This window comes from Canis lupus, chromosome 12 (assembly GCF_048164855.1).
Source record: "Canis lupus baileyi chromosome 12, mCanLup2.hap1, whole genome shotgun sequence".
In the NCBI taxonomy this organism is placed as follows: Eukaryota; Metazoa; Chordata; class Mammalia; order Carnivora; family Canidae; genus Canis; species Canis lupus.
In genome coordinates this window covers 32,218,954-32,243,899 of record NC_132849.1, presented here as the reverse complement: position 1 = coordinate 32,243,899, position 24,946 = coordinate 32,218,954, and the positions used below count along the sequence as shown (strand labels likewise).

Here is a 24,946-nt window from a genome sequence, read left to right as displayed (position 1 = left end):
TAGGATTGACTCTTTAATTTCTCTTTCTTCTGTCTCATTGTTAGTGTAATAGACATGGAACTTTTTTCTGTGCTTTGATTTTATATCCTGCCGTTTTGCTCAATTCCTGTATGAATTCTAGCAATTTTGGGGTCCGTTCTTTGGGTTTTCCATATACAGTATCATGTCATCTGCAAAGAGTGAGAGTTTAACTTCTTCTTTGTCTATTTGGATGCCTTTTATTTCTTTTTCTGTCAGATTGCTGAGGCTAGGACTTCTAGTATTATCTTGAACAGCATTGGTGATAGTGGACATCCCTGTCATGTTCTTGACCTTAGGGGAAAAGCTCTCAGTTTGTCCCCATTGAGAATGACATTCGCTATGGGCTTTTTGGAGCTTGCTTTTATGATACTGAGGTATGTTCCCTCTATCCCTAAACTATGAAAAGTTTTAATCAAGAAAAGATGTACTTTGTCAAATGCTTTTTATACGTCTATTCAGAGGATCATATGGTTCTTGTCCTTTCTTTCATTAATGTAGTGTATCACATTGGTTGATTTGTGGATGTTAAACCACTCCTGCAGCCCAGGAAAAAATCTCATTTGGTCATGATGAATAATCCCTTTAATATACTGTTGGATCCTATTGGCTAGTATTTTGGTGAGAATTTCGGCATCCATGTTCATGAAGGATATTGGTAATTCTCCTTTTTGGTGGGGTCTTGGTCTGGTTTTGGGATCAAGGTAATGCTAGCTGCATAGAAAAAGTTTGGAAGTTTTACTTCCATTTCTATTTTTTCTTCTTTAAACGTTTGATAGAATTCCTCTAGGAAGCCATCTTGCCCTGGACTCTTGTTTGTTAGGAGGTTTTTAATTACTGATTCAGTTTCCTTGATGGTTATGGGTCTGTAGAGGTTTTCTTTTTCATCCTGTTTCAGTTTTGATAGTTTTACACATGTCTAGGAGTGCATTCATTTCTTCCAGATTGTCTAATTTGTTGCTCATATGTCTTATAATTGTACTTCTCAGTGTTGTTTGTGATCTCTCCTTTTTCATTCATGATTTTATTTATTTGGATCCTTTCTCTTTTCTTTTTAATAAGCTTGGCTAGCAGTTTATCAATCTTAATTCTTTCAAAGAACCAGTTCTTAGCTTCATTGATCTGTTCTACTGTTCTTTTGGTTTCTATTTCTTCTCTAATCTTTATTATTTCTCTTCTGATGGGTTTAAGCTTTATTTGCTCTCCTTTCTCCAGCTCTTTTAGGTGTAAGGTTAATTTGTGTATTTGAGACTTTTCTTGTTTCTTGAGAAAGGCTGGTATTGCTATATATTTCCCTCTTAGGATTGCCTTTGCTGCATCTGAAAAGTTTTGAACAGTTATGTTTTCATTTTCATTTGTTTCCAAGAAATTTTTAATTCTTCTTTAATTTCCTGGTTTATTCATTCATTCTTTTACTAGGATGTTCTTTAGCCTCCATGGATTTGAGGTCTTTCCAAATTTCCTCTTGTGATTGAGTTCCAGTTTCAAAGCATTATGATCTGAAAATATGCACGGAATGATCTCAATCTTTCGGTACCTGTTGAGACCTTATTTGTGACCCAGAATGTATCTTTGCCCCAGGTGGAGTTGTACTGTCCTTGTCAGGAGGCCAGGCTAACTAATCTGCTCCAGATTGCTCTAGGTGGCTATTCCCTGAAGGCTTTCCACACCACTTTAGATGAGAGTGAAAATGGCAGCCTCCCAATCTCCAGCCCCAGTGGTCAAGAGCTAGGGGCCCAACTCTTCAGTGCACCCATAAGGAAAAGCAGTCAATCACTCCTGTCTTCCTGGTTTCCATCGGCACTCCATGCTTACCCAGCAAGTACTTTTGAGTTGAGATGTTAACAACATACCTACTTTGTGGAAATTTAATGAAATATCTTTCCTTTTTCTGAACTTCTGCAAATCTTTGGTTGATTGATACAAATTAGTATTCACTTTATGGGAAAGAATAATTTATATGTAAAATCTACATCATTTCTTTTCTGATCATACCAACAATGATTAGAATACCATAGCATTACTATGTAGCATCAAATGATCATAGACATACTTCAGAGGTATTGTGGATTTAGTTCCAGACCACTGCAATAAAGCAAATGTCACAATAAACCAAGTCAAGGGAATTTGTGTTGGTTTCCCAATGCATACAAAAGTTATGTGTACACTCTATTATAGCCTATTACATGTGCAGTAGCATTGTCTAAATAACACTATACATACCTTAATTAAAGAATACTTCATTACTATCAAATGATAACCAACAGTTGAGCTTTCAGTGAGTCATAGTCACTGATTATGGATCACTATAATATAATAATAATTTAAAAGTTTGAAATACTATGAGAATTATTAGACACAGAGATAGGAAGTGAGCACATGATGTTGCACAAATGGCAGCAATAGATTGCTCCAGGCATGTTTGCCACAAACCTTCAATTCTTATAAAATGCAGGGTCTGGGAAGTGCAATAAAGCAAAGTACAATAAAATGAGGATGTCAGTATACACACAAATAAACATGTGTTTGAACAGCACCTATTGGTTCATAGTAAAGAAGTTGTCATCTGTGAAAAATATGTAAATTAGTCTTTTTAAGTTTTGTGATTGAGAACACAGAATTGAAAAATTATTGCAGAAAACTTGTAAAATCCAAACAATACATTTTGGGTCCTCTAGGTTTTGACACACTCTAGTCTAATCTTGCTGAAATCTTAAATCCCTATGATTTTTTAATAGCTTTATTGCAATAAAATGTATATCCAACAAACTGCACCTGCTTAAAGAGTACATTTCCATGAGTTTTAAGAGATGTATATGCCTGAGAAACCACCACCAGAAAGTACAAAAGTTGTTTCTATCAACTCCAGAAGTGTCCTTATACCCCTTTGCACTCCATCCCAACCCCTCCCCGCCCCCCCTGCCATGTCCTAGATAATTACTGGTCTGCTTTCTATCACTATGGGTCAGTTTACATTTTAGAATTTTATTCGGTCGGAACCTTCAGTACATACTATTTTGTGTCTGATTTCTTTTACTAAGAATAATGACTTTGATTTTCATCTATGCTGCTGTGTGCATTACTAGTTTGTTCCTTTTTCTTTGCTGTAGACTTTGAATCTGTGATTTTATCTCTGTTATATATCTAATAACACTAGAGCTTGAGAATCTCTATGTTTGATGGGTGGCTCCTTGACAGATGACCTAGAGACATACAGTTCCATTGGTAGCAGGAGCAGTGAATGGACCCTGGAGAACCCAGAGCAGCTCCACCACCACCACTGGCAGTTACCATCACACCCCAGGAGGAGGGGCCCCTACTGTAGCTGGCCCCAGTCACCCTCCCCACAAACCTGAGCAGCAAGGACTAGAGCCAGCAGCCCCTGCAGCCCCTGCCCTCAGTACTGCCGACACCAAGCTCAGCATGGTGGCAGCAGTGCAGGGAGCAACAGCCTGGTGGCCTTACATCGCTGGTGCCTGCCCACTGTAACAAGAGGATCATCACAAGGATGGTTTGAGAACAGTCAAATGGTTCAGTGTAAGCAACGGACATGGTTTCATCAACAGGACTGACACCAAGTAAGTTGTATTTGTACACAAGACTGCCATAAAGAATAACCCCAGGAAGTACCTTGGCAGTGTAGGAGATAGGGAGAGGTGGAGTTTGATGTTGTTGAAGGAGAAGAGGATGTGGAGGCAGCTTATGTGACAAACCCTGGTGGAGCTCCAGTGCAAGGCAGTATATAAATGCAGCTCACCTGTAACTATTACAGACACTTTCCATATGACAGGGATCCTCCACCTGATTCCAAGCAGAATTACTAGAAGAGTTAGGCTTGGACCACATTCCTCCAACCCTCCTGTGTGGGGAGAGTTGATGGTGGGAGCTGGCAATCAGGGTGCAGGAGAATAAGGTAAGCCAGTGAAACAATATATATCTGGGTACAAATCATGATTCCACAGAGGCTCTCCTAGCCGACAACAGCCTAGGGAGGACAGCAATAAGGAAGAGAAGAAAAATCAAGGAAATGAGACCCAAGGTTAGCAGCCACCTCAATGTAGATACTGCGTCAACTTCAATTACCTGAACAGATGCCCAGAAAGCCCTAAAGCACAACATAGCTAAGAGACAGAAGCAGCAAGCAGATCCACCAGCTGAGAATTCACCAGCTTCCAGGCTGAGCAGGGTGGGGCTTAGTAAATGCCATTTTACCATCTCTACCATCTTCTGGTTTAGTCATCCAACATGAAGAAATGACTATGAAATTCCAGCAATATGAAATGAACAAAAGATTGGAGCTAAAGATCTTAAGTGCTTACGTTTTGCCCATTGACCAGAAAAATAGAACTATCTGCATTATCTGTGTAGCATAGGCTTTTATTATTTTTACCTAAAGACATCTCTTTTTGGTAATGACAAATGTGGTTGTTTTTTTGTTTTGTTTTTCAATACACCTTCAAAGGTGTTTTAATGGTTTTATAGCCCGTCAAGTTGAGATTTTTAAGAACCTCATTTTTCATTTATAATGGAAGTTTACAATTTGATTTTTTTCAAAAAAGTCAACAAACAGCAAGCACCTGTGAATAAAGGTCTTATATAATTGTCAAAAAGAAAGAAAAAAAAATGAGCCAATAACTGTTGTGTTAAGAGAGAGAGGTCCACAGAAACCTTTCATTTTAATCTTGCTAAATCATCAGATATCGTAGGGGATTATTCTAATCCCAATTCTGTCCTTTAGAAAGCCCTTTCCTTTTGTTACTGTAGATGTCTTTCTTATTAAGACTCTGACTAAGATCAGAACACTGAAGCTTTCTTTTCATTTAAGGAAGAAAAAGTAAACTCTCACCAGAAACATTTTTCTCTTTCATATTGATCAGTTAAGGTCTCTAATCCCTCAGTGAAATTACTCTCAGATGAAGACAAACACATCTATTTCAGATTGGAGTTTAAAACCTTAATCTTGAGTTGCCTGGGAGGCTCAGTGGTTGAGTGTCTGCCTTTGGCTCAGGTCATGATCCCAGGTCCTGGATGGAGTCCCTCAGTGGGCTCCCCACAGAGAGCCTGTTTCTCTCTCTGCCTCTCTCTCTCTGTGACTCTCATGAATAAATAAATTATTTAAAAAAAAATAAAAAAAATAAAACCTTAATCTCATTATATATGTAGTCCTTTGTATGGTAGCGCACTACTGTATAAATGACTATGAAGCCTGAAACTGTGGAATCTTAAAAATTGATTTAAAAGAATTATGATTGGAACACCTGAGTGCCTCAGTGGTTGAGTGTCTGCCTTTGGCTCAGGTAGCAGTCCTGGGGTCCTGGGATCCAGTTCTGCATTGGGCTCCCCACAGGGAGCCTGCTTCTACCTCTGCCTATGTCTCTGCCTTTCTCTCTGTATCTCTCATGAATAAATTAATTAATTAATTTTAAAAAGAGAAAAATTATGATCTTTAAAATTTTTGCCAAATCATTCAAAGCTCTCCTACTGGCAGTTACAAATGTATAGAAGAATGAAAAAAAAGCAGTATAATTAATATTTATTTAGTACACTGTAATTTGTAGTACTAGAACCACTGAGAAAGTATTTTATTTCTTTTTTAAAAACTTACCAAGGGTTGTTTGAATAGTGCTTGCCTAACTCTTCTCATATAATTTATATGAAGCCAAGACCTTTTCTATGCCTTAGCAAATTATCATATTTCTTTTTAAATTTAGACTAGCTTCAACACTTTAGTTTTTGTGCTTGCAATGTTTGAAATATCTTTGAGTTCCTTTAATGTGGAGTATTTTCCTGGCATCACTTATTCTGGGACAAGCTGCCAGTTCATGAACTAACAGGTGAGCAGGGACCGCTCATGGACAGACTTTGAAAGAAGTGATGGGACTGGTCATCCATCACAATGCACTTCTGTTATTTATGCAGTGATTTGTGGGCCAGTGAACCAGTAGTAAAGCTGGCACTTTATGCAATTATTCACAGTTAGTAAACTGTAATGAAAATTTGAACTGTATTTCTGGGGAGTTGTGTTCTTTAACAAAATCACCAAAACGAAAGTTCATGCACATTGGAACTGAGCAAAATAAGGACTGTCTCTGCGTGTGTCTGTGTGTGTATATATATATATATATATATATATATATATATATATATATATATATTATATTTTCCCCATAGTAATATAATAATCAAAACTAGGACTTGGATTCTTTCTTCACTTGGTAAACAATTCAGTATTGGGCAGCTATCTCATTTAAAATGTATATCTACTCTATATCAAGGTAAATGTTTATTAATTTGCATTTTTCTACTTTAAGATCAAAGAAGTAGTCTTCAATATATTCTTGGTATATACAATATGTGAGAGAATATAAAACTGAGGTGGTCCTATATAGTTCAAGTAAACATTCCTCAACTGGGATTTAATAAAATAAGCAACATATTAGAACACAGAATGGAGCAATTATTTTGCAATTAATTTAATTCACAGTCAGACTTATAGTAGTGTTTCTGCAGCCCATTTAGTGTTCCTCCACCTGGGATTAGTCACATAAAAATTGTAATACCTTAGGTTCCACGAAATCAGTGAGGAAGTGAGTGCTGCTATGCACAGAGTGGTCAAAAAACAACCACATTTGTTTTTTTAAAAAATATTGGTTGAGTTCTAATTTTCAGCTCAGTATAAATCTATTTTCTCTCCTAAGTTTTGCAAAAAGGTGAATGTAAAATCATCATATTTTATATTATTTACCAGGTGTGGAACTATAAACATGAAATTATCTAATAAACAAGTTCCAGGGCAGCCCAGGTGGCTCAGCGGTTTAGCGCTGCCTCCAGTCCAGGGCGTGATCCTGGAAACTCGGAATCCAGTCCCACATCAGGCTTCCTGCATGGAGCCTGCTTCTCCTTCTGCCTGTGCCTCTGCCTCTCTCTCTCTCTCTCTCTCATGAATAAATAAATACAATCTTAAAAAAAAAAACAACAATTTCCACTCACTCATGGTTTTTAAAATTTTCTATAGATAAAATAATTTTCCAAAATAATCCCTCATTTTGTTTCTTACTGTATCAGCTGGGAAAATGGAAGTCATACTAATTTAATTTAATCCTAGAATTCTTAACTCGGCAAGAAAATCAAACAAGTTAATAAATATCCAAAAACTTCATCTTGAGTGGAAGTAATTTCTAAATTCCCCACAAATAAAAATGTTATTTTTATTTTTTTTGCAAAACACAGAACGCCGTAAAACTTGAGGGTGATGAATGGATAAAGCAGAAAGCCCCAGGGCAAAGCAGGAATGCATATTTCTGAGTGTTCATATGAAACTGAATACTTTTAATTCTATATCTGAGTCTATCTGGGGACTCGTCTTCATGAGAGGTTTACATTTTATTATGAGAGTTTACACTTGATGGTACTAAGGAGCAGAGAAATGGAGAAGTTGACCAAAAATCATGACAAATCTCTCATTCCAAATTTAGGAATTATATAATCTCCTGAACTCAGACCCTCTAGGCAGCAAAAATCTATGATGACTTTTTTTTTTTTTAAGATTTTATTTATTCGTGAGAGACACAGGGACATAGAGACATAGGCAGAGGGAGAAGCAGGGAGCCTGACGTGGGATTTGATCCCAAGACCTCAGGATCACAACGTGAGCCAAAGGCAAGAGGCTCAACCACTGAGTCACCCAGGTGCCCTCATGATGAAATGTTTTTAACGAAAGTTTCTACTTCTGTCATTAGAAGGCAACAAACATTAAACCCTACCTTTTACAATTAGAATCGGTTCCAACTTCTATGCATATTAGGGTGCAAAAGTCTTTATGAAATTGACTTTCAGTTCTCTATATGTAGTTCACCTCCTGGGTATTCAAATTCTAACCCTTAGAATATAGAATTGTTTTTCAAATAATAGAATGTATGTGCCAATTTCTGCCTAGGAGAAACAGCCCTTTCTGCTCATTTAATTGTGTTTAAGGGATCCCTGGGTGGCGCAGCGGTTTAGCGCCTGCCTTTGGCCCAGGGCGCGATACTGGAGACCGGGGATCGAATCCCACATTGGGCTCCTGGTGCATGGAGCCTGCTTCTCCCTCTGCCTATGTCTCTGCCTCTCTCTCTCTCTCTCTCTGTGACTATCATAAATAAATAAAAATTTTAAAAAATAAAAAATAAAATGGAAAGTATAAGGCAGAAGATATGAACTCTCAATATTATTTGAGATGAAATCCTCTAATTTAAGTGTATTTAAAAACAGATTCTAAAAAAAGAAAAAGAAAAAGAAAAAAAAAACAGATTCCAAACATTTCTACTTTTAATATATGCACTGTGCTACACAAGGAATCACAGTAGAAAGTGAAGTTAGATTTTTTAATCCTAGCCTTCCTTGAATGAGGGTGACCAGAAGCTGACCAGAGGAAAATCGTCCTGAACTAGGAAAGTCCCAGTTCTAGCAACATCTTTTGCTTTATATTCTATTTTCAAAAGCTGCAAACACATTTTGGCTCCTAGTCTTCTTAACCTTTAGCTACTTTTAACCTATAAAGAGGTACCTTAACTTCAGGCTGGTATTTGTGATTTTTGAAGTCTTCACTATAGATTCAAGTTTCCTTTTCTTGCCCTCTCAAGGAATCTTCTGTGTTTCCACAGTTACAGAGCTTAACAATTTCTGGGGGAATGCAGGGGCTCTAAAATATCTTTCTGCATTTCAAACTTTGAGTTGGGTGAGGTGATTGAGTATAATAAAAGTATGTGAACTCTGCAGCCAAAATACAGAAATCTAAATTCCAGCTCCATCATTTAGAATCTGAGACTACAGACGGTTACATACTCTGTCAATGCCCTAATCTTTTCATCTGTAAAATGTACAGTGTTTAGCATACAGAATGTTTAGCATAGAGATTAAACAAGGTGATACAAAAGTATTCCTCACACATTATGTTCAATGCATACTAGTTATTATTATTATTATAAAACATTTTACATTAGTTTCATTTAAAATCTTCCAGAGAATCTATAATTTTAGGTTTTATCACCCTAATCAATCACTTATAAAACATTCACTTATCACAAATATGGCTATCCCCAGAGTTCTAGACTTTCCTGTAAAACTAGGTATGGTTGAAAACAACTTAAGAAGCATTAGAAAGCCTCTTCTAATACTTGAAGAGACTCTAGTTTTCTATAAAGCACCATATGCTATAATTATTTTTGTGACCTGAATGTGACAGTTCTGTTAAAAATAGTACAAGTTATATTAAAAATATCTTCTTATGTCTGTGAGCTGAAGTCTCAGCAAAGAGTGCTCTCATTTCAAATAATTACTTCATATTGGTCATTCTGAATTCCCCTTAGGAACACAAAATGAAGACTTTAAAAAAATGCATTGTGTACTGATTGAAATGAAACAATTTTTTTCCATTGACAAAGTTCACCATTTCACCCAATTATTATTATTATGTAGGAAGCCATGCTCTAAAGTAGAACTAAAGGAATGCATTACATCATTTACAAAAAAAAAAAAAAAAATCAGAAGAGGAAGGCACAGCCACTTCAAGTCATCAGTCTTTCCTTTCCATCCACTAAGGTCATGAAGTCTTATATTTTAGTCTTCCATCTATTACATTAAGCATATAAAAACTGCCCGTTCTTTTAAAATTCATGCTGATGGGAAAAGGAATCATGTCAGAAACTTAAAGATAAAACAGCATTTTAGAGGCACCTAGGTGGCTCAGTGGTTGAACATCTATCTGCCTTTGGCTCAGGGCTTGATCTGAGTCCTGGGAACAATTCCCACATCAGGCTCCCCAGAGGGAGTCTGCTTCTCCTGCTACCTAGGTCTCTGCCTGTCTCTGTGTGTCTCTCATGAATAAAAAAATATATATATAATCATAAAAAACAAAACAAAAACACAGCATTTTAAAGGAAGAGACAATGTTATTTTGCCTGGACTTATATTTTTTTTTTGATGTGAATTAAAAATTGATCATCCAACATTTGATATTTAGAGAGGAGGTAGTTAGTACAGAATAATGAGCATCAGTCACTGTATATATATTTGTCTAAATATGTAATTTTCCAAAACAATATTTCAGATGTAACTTTCACCTGAATATTTAAAGTCAATTTGGTTGATTTTCCTCCTGGTTCTAAAATATTTCCTAATGAACTCATACAGTTTCTGATAAAATACCAACCTAATGTATCATAAATATTTAGTCAGCAACTAACAGATGATAAACAACTTATCAGGCTTCAAGAAATTAAAAAATGAGTGAAACACACATTTCCCTCTCAGAGAGTTCAATCTTTTTTGTATGTGTACTTTTATTATAAAACAAGAAACTTTAAGATTGTCTGTTGAGGTTAATTTTACAGCTGTAATCTTGTTTCCTAATTATATAACTACTGTAATTAGTTTCACCTGTCTGACTCCTGCCAGAGGCACCATTGTGTGGTCATCTTGGGAGTAGACTGTACTTTGGTTTCCCAGATATGCTCAAAAATCGATCAATGTAGCATTTTATAGTTCTCTTGATGACTTCAATATTTTTACATCTACTTGATTATACTTACCACACAGCCTTTCAGTCCCTTTGTTTTTCAGAAATATTTTATGTAAAGAAATCAATAAATATGATACATATGATAAAAATATGACATAATTAAAATAGTTTTAGTTAAGGATAAAATAATTAACTTACCAACCAAAGTCATGCTAATAGTTGGACTAGTGACATAGAATATGTGGAATGATTAGAGGAGACATTTTTCAAGTAGTAATTTGAATATTTTTGTATAATTGTTTGTATTAGGTAAATAATATAATGAAAAATAGATATTATAAATAGTCTCAGAGATAACTTGTGCTCTTTCATAGAATCACAGGTTATTCAAACTCATACTTTTCACTCAGATGATTTTTTATTTATGTATTTATTTATTTAAAAATTTTAATGTATTTATTTATTTATATTTTGGGGGGCAGCAAAGCTAGGTTTATCGAGCTATACCAAAGTGATAGTATAAAGCTCCCAAAGAGAGAGGGGACTGGAGTTTCTAAGTCTAGGGGTTTTTATGGGCTTGTTGGAGGCCTGTTTTAATCTGATTAACCCTCCCCGAACCTGCCATTCAATCAGGTTTTGTCACATGGAATGTTCAAATGATTAAAAAATAAATAAATAAAAAGAAGAAAATAATTCAGTTGTAAGGAAATATAAGGGTCAGGAAAACTCACATTTTGACATTCAAAAAATCTTATTAAGTTGCTAAGACCTAATATTTCCTTTAATGACAGTATCACATAGCAATTATTTGGTGGCAAATATGGTCAAAAAGCTAAAACTAAATGTGGTTTCAGTGGAAAATGATGAAAATTAATTAGTGCAATTCCACACTATGTTTCCAGACTTTTACCTTTTTCTTTGTCATAATTTTCAGTATTCATCCTATATAAGTACCTGTAGTTTAAAGATTGCATCATTCTTAAATTATGTTGAATAGAATAATTCAAAGAAATACAAAAAAATTAGGCTTCAATTCATTTATCTCTCTTCATATGAGTATCAGAAGACTGAAGAAAACATGTCTATTTTCATTTCCTCATGGATAGGAAATCCAACTAGAAAGGAAGGCATTCAGGAAATGTTGACATTCTAAGACAGTGGTCTTCCTTCTGTATTTGCTTTCAAATTCTGCTCAAAAGGAAATTTACCAGTCATCCTATATCCTCTCCCTAAAGCTGCTTCTTTTTTTATTTTCAAGAATTTTAATTATTAAAAAAAAAGAATTTTAATTATTTTTCCCGTTTCTTATATAAGGGAAAATATGCATGGAAAGATTAATACTCATATTATAACCCTTTCTATATAAGTATATGTAAGTATAAGTATAGCCAAGAATCTGACTAAACAAAATATTTTCCTGAAATTTTTTTCTTGCATGGTATTATTTTAATATGTAATACTTTGGCTCTTTATACCAAAAGAGATAAAAAGATTCTTAATATGTTAAGACCTAAATTCATTATTTCTGGGATGATCATATTTGAATGCTCATCTTTATTTTTCTAGTCACTTAAAAAAAACAACATTTTTTTTTCCCAAAAGAAAGTAATACGTTATCTCTGTTACATCTCAGAATAAGAGATAACTTCCTTTTGCATTTCTGTTGTTCTCCAATCATGGAAGAAATCATGACTCTCAAATAAAATAGCAATGATAATAATAAACCAATTTGAATGATCTTAGAAGACTATCAACTCTTTAGGATGATTTATGAGTAGGCTTTTATAGGAATTCACTATTGGTTTTCTACTGATTGGTTTATGATTGGAGAAGACATACACCTAGGATTTAAATTTAGAAGATAAAATATAAAATGTTAAGTGTACATGAGTGTATCAGTGCTGTGGTCAACTGAGTAAACTTTTCCTTCTTAATTTCCATGGATGTTGAATGTATAAATATATAAATATCCAAAGCATTTTTCAATTACAATATTTTTGCAAATGAAAAATAACTGTATGTTCCAGGAATCATTTCAGATAAATGAAAGGTTTCACTTGTCAGTATTAATATAAAGAACATAAATTTTTCCAGTGTTATACAGGCAAATTTCCTATATTAATCTGAACAAGTTTAAAAATAAATTGTATACAATATGTTCACTCTTATTTTTATGCTTGTCACTGCTTTCCTTATGTTTTCTTTTCAATTAATAGTATACTTGTAAAAAATGACTACAATAGGTGCGTCTAGGTGGCTCAGTGGTAAAGATTTGACTTCAGCTCAGGTCATGATCCCAGGGTTCTGGGATCAAGTTTGATTCTGGCTTCATGCTCAGCCAGGAGTCTGTTGTCCCCCTCCCCCAACTTGTGCTCTTTCTCTCTCTAATAAGTAAATAAAATCTTCAAAAAAATAAAATAAAAATATAAAGTAACTATAATAATGAAATATATGTGGTTGTTCTCTGCCCCAAATAGCTTCCTTTAAAAATGTCTGAATAATGGCTCAGTAAATTTGTGAAATCACATTGTCCTGCCATCTAGTAAATTATAGAAATGTAAATAATAACAATACTTGTCCATCCAAAATCAATATTTAGATGTTAAAGTTCCCACCATTTCTTACAAGTTTGATTTTCCTTCCTAGCTTCAGTAATTCTGAATGTATTTTATTTTAGATGGTGGTGAAATGTCAGTTTCCTAAGATAATAGTAGGGAAGGTAGGGAATATTACCAGATATCTAATAGTAGAAGGTAGGGAATATTACCAGATATCTAAAGACTCAGAGGTTCAAAAAAAAAAAAAAAGTCATTAAATTAGAACTCTGCTCTTTCAAAAAAACTACAAAATATGTAAAAATGATATGATTTAAAAATGATTAGTGATATACTGGGGAGTCTGAGTCACTCAGTAGGTTAACTGCCTGACTCCTGGTTTTGGCTCAGGTTATGATCTCAGGGTTGAGAGATGGAAGCCTATGCTCAGCATGGAGTCTGCTTCAGATTCTCTCTCCCTCTCCCTTCATCCACCCCCTGCTCAAGCTCTCTCTCTCTCACATAAATAAATAAAATCCTAAAAAAAAAAAAAAAAGAAAGATGCTTTGTGATATAATCCTTTCTGGTTTGGTCTTCACTCTGACAAGAAAGTTTTGTTGTATTGCTTGAATAGAATCTCAGAGCTGATCCCATGTCAAAGGATAGAATTGCAACTGGAACACCAAGTCTTATTTGACTGAAATATTTTCTTTTGTGCTCTTGAGTTTTCCACTGTAATGCAAATGTCAAGTATTTTGTTGGTTATTTCCCCCTAAAATCCGGTGGCTTTAGAGTTGGGAGAATAATTATAGCCACAACAGTGCATTATAACATGATTTGAGATTACTTAATTTTGCCAAGAAATAAACCAGTCATTGGAGATCCTGCTGGATCATTTACTGTTCACTTGAAAAGTAAAATAAAGCCCTTTAATAATAGACATGTGGTTGTGGATGTATTACTGAGAACATGTTTTTAGGAGGACTACTATTCCAGAATGAAGTTGGCTCTTCTTATTTTTTATGAGGAGTAAAATGCTTTTCCTACAGTTGATAAAAATTTTGAAGAGGTGATCTGTATAAAAACAATGTCTGAAATCTCAAGTAAGTGTCATAAGATGATGTCAACCAAGAAATTACATTTAAATAAAATTTCCCATTTTATTTTCCTAATAATAGCTGTATTTATAGAAAAGTTAGTATGCTCCAGTTACAAAATAGAAAGAGAACATGAGAAAATTAATGATATCATTCACAAAAACTGAAAACAAGTCAGAAAAGAAGGATTCATTAAAATAATGTCTATATTTATCAACCCTTCTATTAAGCTGATATATATTAATTATTTAAAATTATTTTTTAAAAGCACTGGTTTGAAAGTGAAAGAACCTGAAAGTTCTTCATTAATCTAAAATCCATGACATTTTTCACAAAGAATAATTAAATCTATGGGTTTCAATATCATTTTTTAGGACAACAGGGGTATAATATGAACCTCAAAAGAAATATTCAAAGAGAACTTCCACATATACCATCACATCTACCAACCTACCTATATATCTGTTATTATGGACAAAATATTCATATTCCTTTACATTATATTTAACCCTTTCTTATCTACTCAGCTTCCCTTCCCTCTGCTGCATTATCAATTTTTCATCTCTGTTAGATCAATTTAATTAATATAAAAACCTGACCCAAAAATGCCATATTAAAATGTATGTTTGTGCACACATTCTGTTCCTGGTAATGCTCCATTTCTTTGCATCCTTAGGCAATAAAAGTTATTGAAAACACCATCTCCACTTGTTACCCTTCATTTACTCATTAAGCCAAAATAATTAGACCTTCTCCCATACTATGCCAGCAAAAGCTATTGTATTGGTCAAAACTGACCAATACACTGCTAAATCTAATGGTTTTACTTCTTAAGATAGTTGATCATTTATTTCATCATAAACTCTTTCCTCACATCAATTTCTCTCAAATTTCCTCCTACCTCCATTACTGTTATTTCCTTTCCCAGTAACATGTAAATGTTAGAAAGCCCCAGGATTTAGGTCTCAGACTTTTCCATTACCTACATTCATTCATATAAAATCCTTTAATTAATTCTCTTTTCAGAGTAAATACTAAAATCCAAATAATATTCTACAAGACCCTACATGTTCTGGCCCTCCCCAGCTACCTTCCTGATAACTAATCTGCTCTCCATCTCACCTGGCTTGAACCCTGTCATACAGGAAGAAGGGTCTTCCTCCAAGTACACTTGGAGGGCTGAAACAGTCCAAGCATATTTTTGGTTCAGTTGTTTGCACTAGGTCTTTCCTTTGCCTAAAATTCTGGGCTTCAGATAAGTTTGCAGTTCACTTCTTCACACCTTTCAGGTCTCTGCTCAAATGTTCTATTTGCAGTATACCCCTCACACACACACACACACACCACAAACTTCCTATTCTCTGGACTCATTTTATTGTATTAGTCAGAGTTTTACTATTTCTTTACCTGTTTGTTTATTGAATGTCACCTCTTATAAAAATAAAAGGTTACTGACTGCCTTCACTGCTGTATGTAACCAGAACCTCTAAGAGTCTCTGACCGCAGAAGGAATTCTATAAATCTCTTGAACAGCTGGCGAGAAACATGTTTTCTTTCCACCTCAAAATTTAACCCATAATATGCTTTCTAATACTTTTTACCTTAAGCTTTGACTTCTCTACAAAATTGTCCACCTACAATCTTCTTTCTCATTTTGGGACTGACAACTGTTTATTGTAGGGAAGATTTATATTTACTCATTAAAAAGAAATTTTAGAATTCAATCTTATAGGAAAATAAAGGAGTTTTCAATAAATGAAAAACAATATCTGTTTGAAATACAAATATTATAAAGCTGTCTTATACATTAATTCTAAATTAAATATTTTTAATTTTAAATGAAATCAAACAACTTCTAAATTAAAATAACTGCAGTATAAGTCAAACTCAGAGCTTTCTATTTCTATTAGAGAAATAGAAAGAAGCTAGTAGATGGAACAAATGGGGAGATATTAGTCAAAGGGTAAAATCTTTCATTATAAGGTGAATAAATTCTGATGCTTTAATTATACCATGGTGAATATTGTTAATAATAGTGTATTGCATATTTGAATGTGCTAAGAGAGTAGGTCTTAAGATTCCTCACTAAAAAGTAGTACGTAAGGTGATGGTCTATAAGGTAATTAACTTGATTGTGGTAATCATTTCAAAGTGCAGGTATATATCAAATTCATCAATCTATATACTTTAAATATATATAAATTTTGTCAATTATATCTCAGTAAACCTGGGGAAAAAAAGCTACTGTAATATATTTCAGCTGAACAATTTTTAGAAATGATGCTACATTATAGAATGTGTTCTTTGTAAAACAAGAAATGCACATATCTAGACCATAATTTTGATTTGGCTACCATCTGGTCAAAACCTTTGATGGTTCCCCACTGGGTATAGCATCAAGTCCAACTTTCTTACGTTGGTGTTTAAGGTTTCCTTCAACCTGGGAAGTTACTCCAGGCTATCTTTTAGGTCGACTCCACTTCTACCTCATAATCCAAGCTCCTGCCACATCCCCATTAACCACACACATTAGGATAGCTCACATCTCATTGCTGCTCTGCTCATATGATGCTATCAGGTATGGTAAGTTTTGGAATCACACAAGTAAGTTTGAATAATGGTAAGTTTCTCTGAATTCCTAAGTAAAGTTCATAGAAGTTTCACAACTAAGATACTAAAAGTAGTTTTGGATCAAAACTTATAAACTGTGAGACCTTAGCTAAGGAATGTCACTTAACCACAGTTTGCTCAGTTGTAAAATAAAAATCTACTTTATCACTGTTAACTTTTTTTGAAAATAGAAGATGCCTAATAAAATGCCTGAAACAAGTAGACACAAAGGGTTGCATATTTATTTTATTTCCTTCTACCAGCCATTCAGCCCTATTTAGTTGTCTATACCAAAGTTCTATCTCTATTGTACAACTTCTAATTTATCTGTTTTGATTAGTTTTAATTGTTGTTCTTGAAGTTATCTTCTTTTACATTACCTATTATAAGATTATACCTATAACTAATGCATATAGCCCCCCTGGTACCAATCTAGTGCTGTTTTTAAGTTTTAATTTTTTTTTAAAGTAGGCTCCATGCCCAACATGGAGCCCAAAATGGGGCTTGAATTCATGACCCTGAGATCAAGATCTGAGTTAATATCAAGAGTTGGATGTTTAACCAACTGAGCCAAGGCATCCCTGCTTTAAGTTTTAAACATGTGATTTAAAGTTTCAAAATTTTTATAAGGCATTATAAAAAATAAGATAGCTCCCTATTAGCCTGGTCTGTCAAAAGATGCACTTACTGCAAAAACCTTTAAATATATAAGTTTGATATAACCATAAATCACTGTTTAATTTTCTGGTTAACTGCTAAAAATGATTTGGGGTTTCATGGTGGGATGGTAATAACTTTAGTGCAATTAGTTTCTGATATTATTCACAGAAACATTAAGTAGCTTGCATAGGATTATTTTCTTTAAACAGTAAGTTTTAAAATAACACAATCCTATTTCAGAATTACTGTACCTTTTCTTTAAATCAAAGATGCTTTAACTTTTTCACTAGCTTATTTAGATAAATAATTTATAAGCCAAGTTAAAGTCAGAGCTCTATGTTGAAATTATATTTTTTCTAAAGAAGTAAAAAACAACAATTTGGAGAAGGTTAACTCTGATTAGGTAAAAAGAATTTCTTACAAGTGATACTATTTCTGTCACATTATCCAAAATTGCACATTTTCTTCTGGCTTTATAGATTGTGTTTCTAGTCCCTGTTGGGGCGTTTTGTCCATTAAGTACTTTTCCTTCAAGGTACTGAGGAGCTGTTCCTTTTAAACACAATACAGCAAATAATTTGTTATCAAATGTCCTGGTTATTTCCTTTTTTTTTAAGTACTAGATTTTTTTATATCAATTGAATTTGCAATCACAACTATTCATTCAGGAGAAAAGGAACACACAGATTGAAAAATAGACCAATTTAAAGGAAAGTTCGTTTTGACATTCAAGCTTCAAGTAAGAATTAAACTTTGTCAATAGTGTTGAATTAGAAATACAAATTTTTGGTTTTGGGGAAAAAAGTAATGTAGGTAGACTATAATTAATTTTAAATAAGATAAAATGTATACTCTTTTTCATTTTATCTTTTTTCTATAATATTATTTTAAATATATATTCTTGCAACTTTTCTGATTTTTACTTTGCCAAGACAAACCAAATTGTGTCTTAAGTTTGGAAGAAATATTATTTTGAGTACACTGAATATTCTGAAGAATTTATTATCCATTTTATTTATCATTACAACTGATCTGTCAAAATTCTTTTCTACAAGTTTCAATTTTTTTGAGGAATTCCCATATATTCCCAAGTCCTCTGTATAATAAAGAAGCCTTTGGGAAAACTTAGAAAAGTGCTAAAATGATTAATAAAACTAATAAGTCATCGGCATCAGTACTAGGTCTATAAGTATATATTTTTAAGGTTAAAAACCCTTTAGATGGATAGATAAACAGAGCTAAAATTACAGACATATCTATTAACTATGTATTTACTTATTATCTATGTATCTATCATCTTCTGTAATGATTCCAGACATCTTTACATGAAAGAGCAGCATTTTTAAAAATCAAATTTAATAGGATAGGAAATGGCAAACCAGCCTGATCTGACCAAATCAGCTTAGCCATAAAAAGACCTGTTAATATTAGGTATATAAACACTTTACTCAACCAATAACATTTTTCAGTAAGGAATTTGCTTAAAACTGTATTCTGCTTGCATTAAATCCCATTTTAGAAAATATCTTCCTTCTTGAGAGATGCTGAGGAAGTATTTTCTGAGGGACAGACCTGAGGAAAATATATTTCCTTCCAATAGTTCTGCCTCTGACTTTCTCCTTATTGATAATTTCTTTATTACCAGGAAATACTTAGCAAAATACTCTTATTGAGAATATACAGAGACTATACCCATAGGAGGAACTTCTAAAGTAAGACTGGGGAAGCCAAGGAGTTATCTGATAGATCCATCCCAAGGTTTCTGAGGGGGCTTTGTATTCTGTAACCCCATTTCTTTCTTTCTTTCTTTCTTTCTTTCTTTCTTTCTTTCTTTCTTTCTTTTTTTTTTTGTAACTCCATTTCATATCACATGTCCTCTGCTAGGCATCTCCATTTTCTGAGAGTAGTTTGTAGTAACTAAAAAAGCCTGTTATGGTTTTAAATTCAGAGCTAAGTTCTCTAGAAGCAGTGAATATAATCATTTTACAATAGATAGAAATAGATAATATTGTTCTTGTATTTTCCCCAGCAAAGATTCTAATGTAATTGCTTAATTTCATCTATGCTTCAAACTGACCTTTAAAAAAAATAACTATCACTGTGGGTAGTTTCCACTGTATCCTACTGGGCTAGAATTGGAGAATCAATCAAAGTGGTGTAACTTCAACTTTCTAAAATCTTCTAGAAGCTGTATATCCCAATAAAACTCCAGTCATACCTTTTCCATAAGACTTTGCCCCATGAAAAGGATTTCACAGCATGACTCAGAATTTATCCACTATTCTTTTTTAACACAGGTTAAATTTTCTTTTCTCTATCTCTTGAAGGTATTATTTATTATTGGATGAAAATCTTAATTGTAATTTTTTTAATAAAAGGATTCCAATATAATTTAAATTAATTGATTTTGTTATGGATTCTTTTCTGTAATTAAGAAAAGTAATAGTTTATGCAGATATCTATACCAGTCCATTTAAAAGACATATACTCTCTTACTAGATTGTTATCCACTGAGAAAAATTAATGTTTCTAAAGAAAAACAGCCTGGTGAAATAAGAAAGGCTAGCCTGAAATTCCCAATATTCTATATATTTAAGGAATATATTTTTAGGAACATAAATAGGAAATAAAGGAGTACCAAAAACATATGATAATGATTTATGGAAACCCTAAATTTATAATTTATATGTAGTCATTGACAGAAGAGAATGAAATTTGAAAAAAAAAATAAATTGATAGATTAGAAAGGAGAAAATCTGACTGTATTATTATCTATTGCTGAGTAACAAATACTCTGAAACTTAGTAGCTTAAAACAAAAAAAAATATTATTTCAGTCTCTATGGATCATAAATTAGAGTATTTATCTGGGTATCTCTGGCCCAGAGTGTTTCAATAATGCTGCATTCAAGGTGTTAACCAGGGTTGCAGTCATCACAAGGCTTAACTATGAGTCCTTGATATATCTGTCCTGGACTTCATCCAGTCGGCTGACAGACCACAGGTCCTTACTGGCTATTGGCTAGAAACACCAGTTCCTTGCCATGTGATTCTCTCTGTAGGGCAACTCACAACATGCCAGCTAGTTTCTCAAAGAACAAGTAAGCCAGAAAGAGAGACAGAAGCCAAAAGGGGGGTAGGGGGTGGGCAGTAATTCTGTAACCTAATTAGAAAGGTGACTTCCCATTACTGTTGTCCATTATTTGTTAGAAGCCAGTCTTTAGGTAAAGTCCACATTTAACAGAAGGCATCAATACCAAAAGGCAGAGATCACTGAAGACCATCTTGGAGCTACCTACCACATTGTCTATATGAAAATAAAGATGTTATTATTAAGGAAATTAAGTGTTACAGAGGCTTAATTATCTCAAATTTAAAGTTGCTATAAACATTACTTGGTTGTATTAGGTAATATAGGCACTTCAACAGTGATATATTTAGCTACTTCCTTCTCATTATCCAAGAAAGAAAATCTGATGCATGAATTGGGAAAAAGTACTGTCAGCTGTTGATTGATAAAATCAGGCAATTAGAATAAAAGCTAAAAATGAAAGAATGACTATATTTGACTTTCTCAAAATCTGATGCCAATCCACCCCTTTTAGAGAGAAGATAGCAAGGAGATCTGATTTCTTTGATCCTAATCCTCTGTATTTGTTATGTTATTCATTTATTATCTTGAAGGGAATGAAACTAATGTATATTTTCCACTTTTTGTATTTGAAATCCAGCTGGGGGCACTGGATGTTCTTTTAAAATATTTTTTTATTCATGCTTAATGATTAATAACAATGTAGCTACAATAAGATGTGGATGTGATTATTATCAAATACTCCACAATTTTAAAATCTGATGAAGAGAAACCCACATACACACACACACACACACACACACACACACTACACACATCCTGAAAGTAGATGACACTAGGAGTTGAGATGATCTCAACACATCTATTGCCCCAAGCAAGTAATGAAAAACAATAAAGGAAACAGGAACTACCTATGTGTTTTTATTATCATTATTAAGCTAAGGAACTGAAAGGAAGTATCACTACTACAGATATCTTTGTTCACACAGGAAAGGAAGATGTCCATATCTGATGAATGGAAAGGGAGACCACCTCACTCATTTATGCTTGAAAATTTAATAAAGATGTCCTCTGAAGTACCGCACTCAAGAAATGAACACTAGAATCTGAAATTTAAAAATCCATCCCACATTTATAAACCTTCTCTTTGTTTTTAGTTACATTAAATTCAATAATTGAAATGAGGGCTGCTATATTTCTGGACTTCCAGAACCCGAGGCATCCTCTTTAGAAAGGAGCTCAGTTTTTAACATGCCTCTGGTCTCTTTGGCAAATCAATAAAATTATTCTTTTTATATTATAAGACTGCTACTGTTTTAATAGGAAAATCAGAACCTAGGCAAATTCTTAAGAAAGGAACAATGGTTGGTCATGGCTAGAATAATCAGGATTTAAAAAAAAAAGAAGAAGAAAAATTAGGGGTTTTGGAGAAGAAAATGAGGCATATGGCACATCTTTGAGCCACAGGAAACATTGATGACATTACAGAAATTAAGAGAGGCACACAAAAGTACCTGAGTGCTTGGGTGGAAATAAGGAAATTAAGTCACTACGGAAATGTGAAAGAGTGTGTAGAAAGCAGCCGGTCACTGTGTTTTTAGAGAGGAATTCTAAATTCTCTAATGTGGGTCTTCTCTAATGTGGGTCTACAATGTGGAAACGTAGCTCTGCTCCCATCAACTAGGAAAATGGTGTAAAAGACAGTGATGCATACAGACAATTTAATGGACACAAAACCTCTTAGCACAGAGTTGTTTTGTGTGATCTAGGAGAATTTCTGTGAAAGGCAGCAGTATTTTCTACCCCAAAATGCCTTTTTGGTATTAAGGATTATTGTCAGCTAGTTATTTTTAAGAAACAGCCGACTTGGGAAGAGCTCGCCTTACTCCTTTGTAAGAAACATTTACACTTGTAAGGAGAACCTTCATTTACAAGGGTGTGTCCCTTCTGTACAGAGCAAAAGATGTATCAAATCTCTAGAAACTCTTATCAATGGAGAAGGCAGGACTTAAATCTACATAACAACCATATCCTTGTTACTATGCTTTTCCTGGTGCTCTCCCAGAACCAACCCACTGCCAACACCTTTTTATTTTTGTCTTCAGCTGGAGATAGTAGTTAAGGTGACAAGGTGGGCCATTTTGGGGAGTGACACAGTATTCCTGGATATCCCCCGTGTAAACAAAAAGTATGCATGTTATTAAACTTCTGTTGATTCTCTCCTGTTAATTTGTCTTTTATCATGGGTCAGGGAAGGTCTCAGCCAAGAATTTAGAAGGGTAAAGGCAAAATGCCTTTTATTGCCCACACCTGCATCTGGGGAGGCTTAGAAAGAAATGTATTTTCTAAAAGGGGAAAATTTCACAAAAGTCAAATGAGAATGACCACTAAACTTTATTAAGAACTTAATATATCTGTGTTATATCACAGAACTCAAGGAATTATAGACTGTTATTTTACACATTTTACAGCTAAAGAAACAGATACAGAGAGCTTCAATAATTTGCTTGAAGCAAAAAAATACATAGAGGGGCATGGATGTGAATGTAGGCTGTTACGCTTCAGAATGGACACACTGCACTTTATAAGCAGTGCTCACTTCCATTTCTCTAATGGGATTAAGTGGTTAAACTGTAGTCTACAATTTGGATTTCTTGTAATCCATGCCAGTCCAGGATACATGCAAAAAATATTCCAGATCTATTCATGCTAAAGTGATGTATGAACATACCAAGGATAAAGGAAGATACTTCAATTGCTATTCAAAGCATATTAACAATTTAGAATCCAAAACTATGTCTTGCGCATCAAAGCCGTGGAAATCAGCTAGGGGTATAAATTAGAGCTTGTTTTGTTTTGTTTTCTGCTTGTTAAACATTTACCAGCACATCACAGACAGAATTTCTGAGGCCTTAACTTTGTCCCAAAGATGTTGCCAAAGGCTCTTGGTCTCCCATTGAGAAAGAATTCAAGGATAGACATAACACAGTGGATGAATGACACAAGCAGGAGAGCTTATTAAAATTAAAGCACACTTAGTGAGGTGTGAGAGCAGGCAAGGTCAAGAGAGAGTAAACAGAGTTGTGTCCCCTGGGTTCCGGTTGTTAACAAGCGGTAGGAATACTCATTACTTGAAGCAGGGATTTCTTGGAAGTAGGGTTTTACACTTTTTCTTTCTTATTTGGTCAGGAGTTTCCAGTCTATATATACACCCATATATACCTAGTATATATTGCTGTTGTGTATATATACACTATATATATATATATATATATACACACACACATAACAGCAAATGCTGGCAAGGATATGGAGCCACAGGAACTCTTTCTCTCTCTCTCTCTCTATATATATATATAATACACACACACACACACACACACATATTTTTTTTTTAATAGACTTTGTTTTGTAGAGGAGTTTAGGAAGTATGGAGATCTCCCAAATATCTCTTGCTCCTACACATGCATTGACTCCCCCATTATCAACATCTTCCACCAGAATGGTATATTTGTTACTACTGACAAACCTGTTTTAACACATCTTTATCACCTTAAGTTCAGAGTTTACATTAGGGTTCTTTATTGGCTTGGTATATTTTATTGGTGTGGGCAAATGTACAATAACATGTATCTACCATTATAGTATCATACAGAATAGTTTTATTATCAAAGATATTATCTGTGCTTCATCTCTTTCCTTCCCTAACTCCTAACAAACATTGAAACATTGATCTTTCCAGTGGCTTCATTGCTTTGCCTTTTCCAGAATGTCATATGATTGAATCGAACGGTATGTCCTTTTCAGACTGACTTCTTTCACTTAGTAATAAGCACTTAACTTTCCTCCAGGTCTTTACATAGCTTAATAACTTATTTCTCTTAAGTGTTGAGTAATATTCCTTTGTCCAGATATACCACAGTTTATTCATTTACGTACTGAAGGATAACTTGGTTGCTTCCAAGTTTCGGCAATTATGAATAAAGCTGCTACAAACAGTTGTGTGGACATAAGTTTTCAACTCCTTTGGGTAAATACCAAGGAGTACAATTGCAAGATCATACATTAAGAATATGTTTAGGTTTGTAAGAAACTGCCAAACTGTCTTCCAACATGGATGTACTATTTTATGTTACCACCAGCAATTAATGAGAGTTCCTGTGGCTCCATATCCTTGCCAGCATTTGGTGTTGTCAATGTTTTGGATTTTGTTCATTCTAATTGGTGTATAGCAGTATCTCATTATCAGTTCAATTTGCATTTCCTTGCTGACTTATGATGTGAAGCATCTTTTCATGTACTTATTTGCCATCTGTATATCCTTTCCGGTGGTGTATCTATTAAGGTTTTTGGCCTATTTTTTTAAGCAGGCTGTTTATATTATTGTTTAGCTTTAAGTGTTCTTTCTGAATTTTAGAGAACAGTCCCTTATCACATAT

The 24,946-nt window shown here is 34.1% G+C and overlaps 1 pseudogene; it reads left to right on the top strand.

Moving 5' to 3' along the window:
* Positions 1 to 360: 360 nt before the first annotated feature.
* Positions 361 to 4,267, top strand: LOC140600795 (Y-box-binding protein 1-like; annotated as a pseudogene).
* The last annotated feature ends 20,679 nt before the right edge of the window (positions 4,268 to 24,946 follow it).